The 9,502-nt window shown below is 40.7% G+C and overlaps 1 non-coding gene across 1 annotated transcript; it reads left to right on the plus strand.

Annotated features, from left to right (window-relative positions):
* Nucleotides 1-5,927: 5,927 nt before the first annotated feature.
* LOC145629643 (small nucleolar RNA R71) lies at nt 5,928-6,034 on the plus strand. Its single transcript, XR_014111804.1, has one exon. It is a non-coding gene; the product is annotated as a small nucleolar RNA R71 (small nucleolar RNA).
* The last annotated feature ends 3,468 nt before the right edge of the window (nt 6,035-9,502 follow it).

Below are 9,502 nucleotides of genomic sequence, written 5' to 3' on the forward strand. Positions count from 1 at the left end.
CAAGCAAGCCTTATTATTATTATTATTATTATTATTATTATTATCAAAAACAAAAGTCATACAACCTACAATAAATTAGTGGGAAGCCGAGATACAATCTGGGCCCCCACTCCTCTAGCTATAGCAAATCCTACCCTAGTGAAGATATGAGCTGCAGCACGAGCCCCAATGTCTTGCGTCGTCGAGAACCTCTGAATCCGCTTCAGTAACGCAACAGCCTCCTTCTCTAATTCCCCAAGCGAAGAAAAGGAGAAAGGAATGAAACCATATCCAATCGCCTGACATCGAGCTTCATACTTAACCCGCTTCCGATGAGCAGCATCAGCCACAACCCGCCCAGGAATAAAGTCAGATAGCCCTGACTGTGTCAAAGGAGAAGACCCTGTCAAATCAATACAGACATCGCGACCACGATCCCATGAATAAAGTAACACATCCGCAGGTCTGAGGGCCTCGTCGTTCCCTCCAGCCAACCCAATGTCAACCTCTTTTCTCGCTGAAATCCCAGAACGATAACAAACATCAACAAGGGTATCCCGAACAACATTATGCCGATGTTTAATACCCACAATACCAGCACAAGACACCGCGTGATCACCGAAAATATCTCCAGCAAAAACCCTCGAACAAGCAGAGCACGACGTCGAGATAGAGAACAATGGAACACCCAACCGATAGGACAACACACAGCGATAAGTCTTGGCGTTCATCGTCTGACCCAACCCCGAAATAGGAACCGCCCGAAACCAAGCAGAGGTGTGATCACCCTGCTGTGATTTCCACAATGCTGATTGTCGAGGAGTTAAAGAATAAGCAGATTCTGCAGAAGCGGTAATCTTTGTGAAATACATATCTGCCAATTTCTTCATGATTATTATTATTATTATTATTATTATTATTATTATTATTATTATTATTATTATTATTATCTACTACTTCACTTCCACAAAAAACCTTTTCTTACTTTTCTTTTCATCAACACCTACAAAAGACATTTGAGAGAAAAGTTAGTAATAGTAAGAGTGATGGAAATTAAATAATAGTTTGTGAGAGAGAGAGAGTTGAGAAACTCGGGTTGCCTCCCGGAAGCGCTCTTTTAACGTCACTAGCTTGACGACATTGCGAGATCAATGAGAGTACGGAACATCAAACTCATCAAGGTGAACAACCTTGGCTTCCTCATGCACAAAACCGTCAAAGTATGCCTTAAGCCTTTAGCCATTCACTTTGAACGGTTCACCATTGTTATTTGAGATTTCTATCGCTCCATATTGAAACACCTTCTTAACGGTGAAAGGTCCACTCCATCTTGACATAAGCTTACCCGGAAACAACTTCAACCGGGAATTGAAAAGTAGGACCTTATCACCTTCCTTAAACTCCCTTTTGCTAATATGCTTGTCATGCCAAGCCTTGGTCTTTTCTTTGTAAATCCTTGCACTCTCATATGCATCCATTCTTAATTCTTCCAAGGCGTGGAGGTCAAGCAACCTCTTCTCACCGGCGCTTTGAAGGTCGAAATTTAATGTTTTGATAGCCCAATGAGCCCGATGCTCAAGTTCTACCGGCAAGTGGCATGACTTCCCATAAACAAGCTTGTATGGTGTGGTGCCAATAGGAGTTTTGAACGCGGTGCGATAGGCCCATAGAGCATCATCAAGCTTTGTAGACCAATCTTTTCTAGACTTATCCACCGTTTTCTCAAGGATCATTTTTACCTCCCGATTTGAAATTTCAGCTTGACCACTTGTTTGGGGGTGGTAAGCTAATGACACCTTGTGCCTCACACCATATTTCTCAAGGAGAGCTTGAAAGGATCGCTTTGCAAAGTGTGAACCTCCATCACTAATCACAGCCCGGGGCACTCCAAACCTTGGGAAAATTACTCTTTTGAAGAGCTTGACCACAACCTTAGCATCATTAGTAGGAGATGCAACCGCTTCCACCCACTTTGATACGTAATCGACGGACACTAGAATGAACTTGTTCCCAAAAGAGCTCGGGAAAGGCCCCATAAAATCGATGCCCCATACATAAAAAATTTCAAGTTCAAGGATGTTGTTCAAAGGCATTTCATTTCTTTTTGAAATATTACCGGTTCTTTGACACCGGTCACAGGCTTTCACCACACCCCACACATCCTTGAACATTGTTGGCCAAAAGAAACCGCATTGCAATATTTTCGCCAAGGTCTTGTTGGCACTCATATGTCCTCCACAAGGTGAGGAGTGACACATTGTGATAACATCTTCAATTTCATTATCCGGGACACACCTTCTAAAAAGGCCATCAACACCTTGTTTGAAGAGCAAGGGGTCGTCCCAAAAGTATTGGCGAACATCATGAAGAAACTTCCTTTTTTATTGATAGGAGAGGTCGGGAGGAATAATAGAGCAAGACAAGTAGTTTGCAATGTCCGCAAACCATGGTGCCGGTGCTTGGAGAATAGCAAATAGTTGATCATCCGGGAATGAATCGTCGATTGGCAAGTTATCAAGATCACCTACAAGGATAGGCAACCGTGAAAGATGATCGACCACCACATTTTCGGCACCCTTCTTGTCCCTAATCTCAATGTCATAGTCTTGTAAGAGCAAGACCCACCGTATCAATCTTGGCTTTGGTTCCTTCTTGGACAAGAGGTACTTCAAGGCCGCATGGTCGGTGAAGACTATGACTTTAGATCCCAACAAGTATGACCTAAACTTCTCAATTGCATGAACAATGGCTAGAAACTCCTTTTCCGTGGTTGTGTAATTACTTTGTGCATCATCCAAAGTTTTGCTAGTGTTGTAGATAGCATGGAGCTTCTTATCCTTCCTTTGTCCAAGAACGGACCCAATGGAAAAATCCGATGCATCACACATAAGCTCAAAAGGAAGCTCCCAATTAGGGGGTTGAATGATAGGAGCCGAAATCAATGCCTCCTTCAACCTATAAAATGCTAGCAAACAATCATTAGTAAACATAAAAGGGGCATCCTTTACCAACAATTGAGTGAGCGGCTTTGCGATTTTTGAAAAATCCTTTATGAACCGGCGGTAAAAACCCGCGTGTCCAAGAAAGCTCCTTATCCCCTTCACATTTGTAGGGGGTGGGAGGCGCTCAATGACCTCAATTTTGGCACGATCTACTTCAATGCCCCTACTAGAAATTACATGACCAAGAACAATTCCTTCCTATACCATGAAATGACATTTTTCCCAATTCAAAACCAAGTTCACCTCTTGACATCTTTTCAATACTTTAATCAAATTTGAAAGGCAAATGTCAAAAGATTAACCAAAAACAGAAAAGTCATCCATGAATACTTCAATTGATGATTCAAGCATGTCGGAAAAAATAGACATCATACACCTTTGGAATGTGGAAGGTGCATTACAAAGTCCAAATGGAATCCTTCGATAAGCAAAGGTGCCAAAAGGGCATGTGAATGTAGTCTTCTCTTGATCCTCGGGTTGGATTGGGATTTGGAAGAATCCCGAGTATCCATCCAAGAAACAATAGTGACTATGTGATGCTAGTCTTTCCAATATTTGATCGATGAAGGGGAGTGGGAAGTGGTCTTTCCGGGTGGACTTATTCAATTTTCGATAATCAATACACATCCTCCACCCGGTGACCGACCTTGTAGAAATGGTCTCACCCTTATCATTCTTGATGATGGTCATGCCTCCTTTTTTAGGCACAACTTGAACCGGGCTAACCCACTTACTATCGGAGATAGGGTAGATTATGCCCGCTTCAAGAAGTTTTAAAACTTCTTTTTTCACAACTTCCTTCATGTTTGGATTGAGCCTTCTTTGGTGCTCAATCGAGGAAGCATGATCATCATCAAGTAAAATCTTATGCATGCATATAGTAGGACTTATCCCCTTAATGTCATCAATTTTGTACCCAATGATACCTCTATACTCCCTTAAAACAACTAGGAGTTTCCCAAGAGAGGTATCATCAAGTTTAGCATTTACAATAACGGGATAACTCTCACTATCATCAAGAAAAGCATATTTAAGTAAAGGAGGAAGGGGTTTAAGTTCAACCTTGTGAGGAGGCGTAGTCCTCTCCTCTTTTATCTCCACATTAAGCACTTCCACTTTATTTTCGTTGTGGACTAAAGGTTGGTTGAGCAAAAGATCATACCCCCTCGTTTCTTCACCTTCCTCAACTAAGCCTCCCGTTAGGATAGCTTGTAAAGGATCTCCTTCAAACAAATTTTCTTGGAACTTCTCTAAGTCCCTTTCCAATGTATCAACTCTATGAACTTCATCATACAATGGCTTTTTCAATGTTTGTGGAAATGAAAATGATATTTTCTCATCTCCCACATTCAAGGTCAATCTTCCTTGCTTCATATCAATCACAACACCCGCGGTGTTCAAAAATGGTCTTCCCAAGATTAGGGGCACCGTAGTATCTTCTTCCATTTCCATTACCACAAAATCACACGGCACAAATACTCTTCCAATTTGAACCGGTACATCTTCAAGAATTCCCAAAGGTAGCCTAACCGTGCGGTCGGCCAATTGTAAGGACATTCTTGTTGGCTTAAAGTCTCCCACTTTCAAACTCTTAGCAATAGAATAGGGCATCAAACTCACACTTTCCCCAAGATCACATAAAGCATCCATAGCCTCTAAGTCTCCAATCTTCACCGGTATTGCATAGCTACCGGGGTCACCAAGCTTTTGAGGGAGCTTGTTTTGAATGATTGCACTCACCTCCTTAGGAAGGGAGATGGTTTTACTCTCTTCAAGCCTACTCTTGTTGGATAAAAGATCCTTCAAACATATGTAGGCATTTGTGACATAGCATGAAGAAAAGGGATATTCACTTGAAGTCCTCTCATGACTTCAAGAAAGTTTGAAAACTTTTCATTCAATTTCTTTTCAACAATCCTATGAGGGAATGGAATGGGAGGCTTGTATACTTTCATGGGGGGCTTTTCTACCTTTTCCTCATCTCCCTCATTCTTACTTTGTGGCTCCTTTTTCTCAACATCAACTATCTCATTTTCAAACTCATCCTCATTTCTCACCACAACTCCCTCATCTCTCTTTTGTGGCTCCTCTTCACTCATAACCGGCCCTTCATAACCTCTCCTCGTTCTCAAAGTAATGGCCTTAGCTTGCTCCTTTGGGTTCACAACCTTTGAGCTTGGGAAGTGACCACTAGGATTGGAGGATGAACTTCCAACTTGTTGCGCAATTTGAGCCAATTGATTCTCAATTATCTTGTTGTGTGCTTGAAGTTGTTGGATGTTCGCTTGCATATCCGCATTGCTTCTTCCTTGTTGTGTAATGAAGGTTTCAAGTGTGGCTTCAAGGCTAGATTTTTGAGGAGGTGGAGGAGCGGGTTGGTTATATTGTTGCCTTTGTTGGTTTTGGTCCCTTTGGTTAGGGTGATGGTAAGGAGCTTGTTGGTTTTGTGGATGAGATTGGTTGTATTGATTTTGAGGGGGGCCTTGATTTTGTTGTTTCCAACCCGTGTTTTGTTGGGGTTTCCAACCTTGATTGTAGGGTTGAGAGTATTGATCGTTTCTTTGCCCAATAGCCGCAGCTTGTTCTTGGTTAGTTGAGTTGCAATAGGAGGACAAGTGATCATTTCCTCTACAAGTTTCACAAGACATGACTTGTTGTGAAGAAGAGCTTGGAGATGTAAGGGTGGCTTGATCTAGCTTGTGAGCTAGCATGTCAAACTTTGATGCAATAAGGTCTATTTCACTAAGGTCGTGGATTCCGCCCTTCTTTGCTTGAGGTTGTCGTCTATCACCTCTGTATGCATAGTGCTTTGCCACTTCTTCAATCATCTTGTATGCATCATCCACCGATAGCTTTTTAAGGCTACCACCGGCCCCGTTATCAAGGTTGGCCCTTGAAGTAGGAGTAAGACCATCATAAAAGCTTTGAACAATGATCCATGACGTGAAACCATGGTGTGGGCATTTTCTAGTGTAGTCCTTGAAACGCTCCCAAGCTTCACTTAAGGTTTCATCAATCTCTTGGTTGAATTTGATGATTTTCCTTCTTAGTTCGGCGGTCTTTTCGGGTGGACAATACTTTCCAAGGAAAGCTCTAGTAACTTCATCCCATGTGGTCAATGATCCCTCTTCTACCGTTCTCAACCAATGTTTTGCTTTGTCACGGAGGGAGAATTGAAACATGTGCATACGGATGAACTCTTCCGTAATGTTGTTTTGCTTGATGGTTGTGCACAATTCGAGAAAGTTGTCCAAATGAGCAAAAGGACACTCATGAGAACTCCCACCAAATTGATCACTTTGTATCATACGGATGAGTTGAGGTGAAATCTCAAAATTATTTGCATTCGTAGTAGGGAGACGTATGCCACTCCGAAGTGTGAAGGCATTGGGGTGGTCATAATCCCGTAACAATGGTGGAGGAGGATCGTTGTCACCCATGTTATCTTCTTTGTTGGTTTCAAAGATTTCCTCCGGATCGGAATCCGAATATACAATAGAGAACTCGGGTGTGCCTTGCAAAAGCCTCCTCACGTTTCTCAAAGTCCTATTTAACTCTGGATCAACGGGAATAAGCGGTGATTGCTTACTCTTCCGTGTCATGCAAGGTCAAACAAAGCTAAGAAAAACGTTAGCAATGACTATCACAAGTTGAAAACACAAATATACAAAAATAAATAAGAAATATTATGATACAAATATACACTTAGACTCATTCAATAATAATACATTCAATGTGACTTTGCCTCCCCGGCAACGGCGCCAAAATTTGATAGGCCGTCGTCGAGCCTACCAAAGATAAAGTCCTATCTTGGTCTCACTAGCTAATAGCAAGGGTAAGAAAGGGTCGAACCCAAGAGAGGCATTGAATCAACCACCGAAATACTATCGCATAAATAAGCTAAATGAAGTCGAAATTGGTTTGGTTTTATGTAACAAGTGCTAGTTCAAGTCAACTAAAGCTAGGGGGAGATTAACAATATTTAGAGAGTTCTAGGGCTTGGGATATACCACTCAATTTCGTCACAAATCACAATTAGCAAGTAGTAAACAATGGTAATTAAAGGGGATAATATAGGGGAAGTCATCTAAAGCACCCAACTACTCTCTCAAGCCAGAGGGATTACTCGAATTATGAATACAACCTACTCTCGTGGTTACAAAGCATAAAACAAGTATTAAAGCATAATCACGATGACAAAAACATTCCCTTGACTGGAAATTCCTATTCTCATGGTATTTCAAGTCAATTAAGCATAAGGGAGCTAACTCAAGTTCATCTCTCGATCCTTCGTTGAGAAAGCTTAGATAATAGTTCTAGCAATGGCCATATACAAGAACTAAGCAATTAAACCACTTAAGCTCAACTAATTAACACCCAACAATTACCAAATTAACACATGCAACAAGTAATTAGTGACTACATTGAGGGTTTTACCCAAACCCTAGAAAATTAGACTACTCACAATCCATGGAGATTAAAGCAATTAAGGATTTCAAGTAACTCATGAACAAGAATTAACCAAAGATTAAGCTAAATAACAATCTAAGCATACAAGAATTAAGCAAGATGATTAAAAATCAAAGCAATTAAAATGGAAGAGAAGAGTGAGAAAATGTTACTAGAAGCTTCAACTTGAATATCAATGGTGGAACTTGTCTTCTTCAAAGATTGAGAATCAAATTTCCAAGCTAATAATTATAATCTAGGTAATGATTTGAGAATATTTGTGTTTCTACCATTGCAAACTAAGAGGAGGCACTAAAAACTTAAATGTCGTACAAATGAGCTTCCCAGGTTATTTATAAAGACCCCCAAATAAAAAGGACGGAGAAAACAAGAGTCGGGCACGGCTACAGGTCAGCACGGACGTGCTGAGATTGGCACGGACGTGCAGCTATACCTGCACGGACGTGCTGAGATTGGCACGGGCGTGCAGGATCAACCACGGACGTGCTGAATAACCTGCACGGGCGTGCTGAGTTCTGCACGGACGTGCAGGCCTTGAAAGCAGTAGGCAGTAGCTTCTGGTTGTGCTGGAACACTTCTGCACGGACGTGACATACTTTGCACGTCCGTGCAGACTCTCTAAGGCCTTTATCTTCACTTTTCTTCGGTTTTGCTCCATTGTTTCGGCTTCTAACCTCGGTATATCATCCACATGCCTCAAATGGTCGCCTTTGAACCTGGAAACCCCAATAAAAACACTAACAACCCGTGAAGCAAGGGATACACAAAAGTTGAACAAAAATAGAGTAAAAGTTAACCAAAATGCCAATATACCAAGTAAACAAGGTTCGAAATCACTCTAAAATCGTATCAAATAACAAGTTATTACTGGGGAGGGTTTCTATTTTAATTCCTGAAATTTATTTTGGCAATGATTTAGAATGAGTGGATGAGACTCAAAAAGTTCTAAGTATTTCATGTGCGTAATTTTGATTAACATTATTGTCATATGCATAAAAAAGATCTCATTGGAAAGACCATCCGTAATGAGTTAAAACATAGGATATTTACACGTAGGAAATTGAGGAATATCTTTCACAACTAGGATTGAAATAATACTACGCGAAACTGAAAAATTTTATCAAGCACAGAAAGCTGCTGAGGCATGTAGGAACTAGCGTAGAAAACAGAGTCTAGCGCCAGGCGACAGCTTCTGTCGCCAGGCGCCAAAGCCAAATCGTTGGCGCCGGCCTCTGTTTGCTGGCGCTAAGTTCTTCCAATAACAAGCCAGAAATATGTGTTCTAATTTTGACCAGTTTTTAGCACTGTTTGCTCGATCCTACTTCATGATTGAGTTTTTCTCACTTTTCTGAAACCCATATGTGTTCTACTTATGGACATAACTGTAGGGAATATTTCAAGCGTTAATCCCTTGAACCCCACTGTGATCATACACTAAAGTACGGTGGCTTCCAAAGGGAAAGAAGATAGAGCAAAAGAGTCGCCAACAAGTTTTTTTAGGAACTTGTAAACCGTTCACGAGGTGAAGGTTACACCCCTTAACTATCCAAGAGATCGTCAACTCCAATAGGTCTTGAACCAAATAGGGTTCGGGGATGAAGGTACAAATCCAACCTAAAAGAGATTAAACCTGCCCTAATAATAGGCCTCTACTTTATTCTGATCGTATTAATTTGCGCTTTCTGACTAACATGCAATCAATAGGATTACCCTAAACCTGTTTATCTATGTTGGTTGAATATAATGCACAAATAAAACTATTATTGGCGATCACTTGAATTATAATCAAATTAACCCTAAACAAGATTATTAATTATCTTATTAAGCGTGATTACAAGTACAAATTCCCTTTAAACATGCATAAAAGGTGTGATCAAGCAATAACAATAAATAATATCAAGCAACATAATAATAATCATCATAATCATAATAATAATAGAAAGATCCTAGGCATGATACTAACAAGATTAATAACAAACCCTAGCATGTCACTAAACAATAAAAATCAAAGCTTTAACCCTAACATGATACTAACAATCATAAATTTTAGG

Source organism: Chenopodium album, chromosome 4 (assembly GCF_948465745.1).
Source record: "Chenopodium album chromosome 4, dcCheAlbu1.1, whole genome shotgun sequence".
Classification (NCBI taxonomy): Eukaryota; Viridiplantae; Streptophyta; class Magnoliopsida; order Caryophyllales; family Amaranthaceae; genus Chenopodium; species Chenopodium album.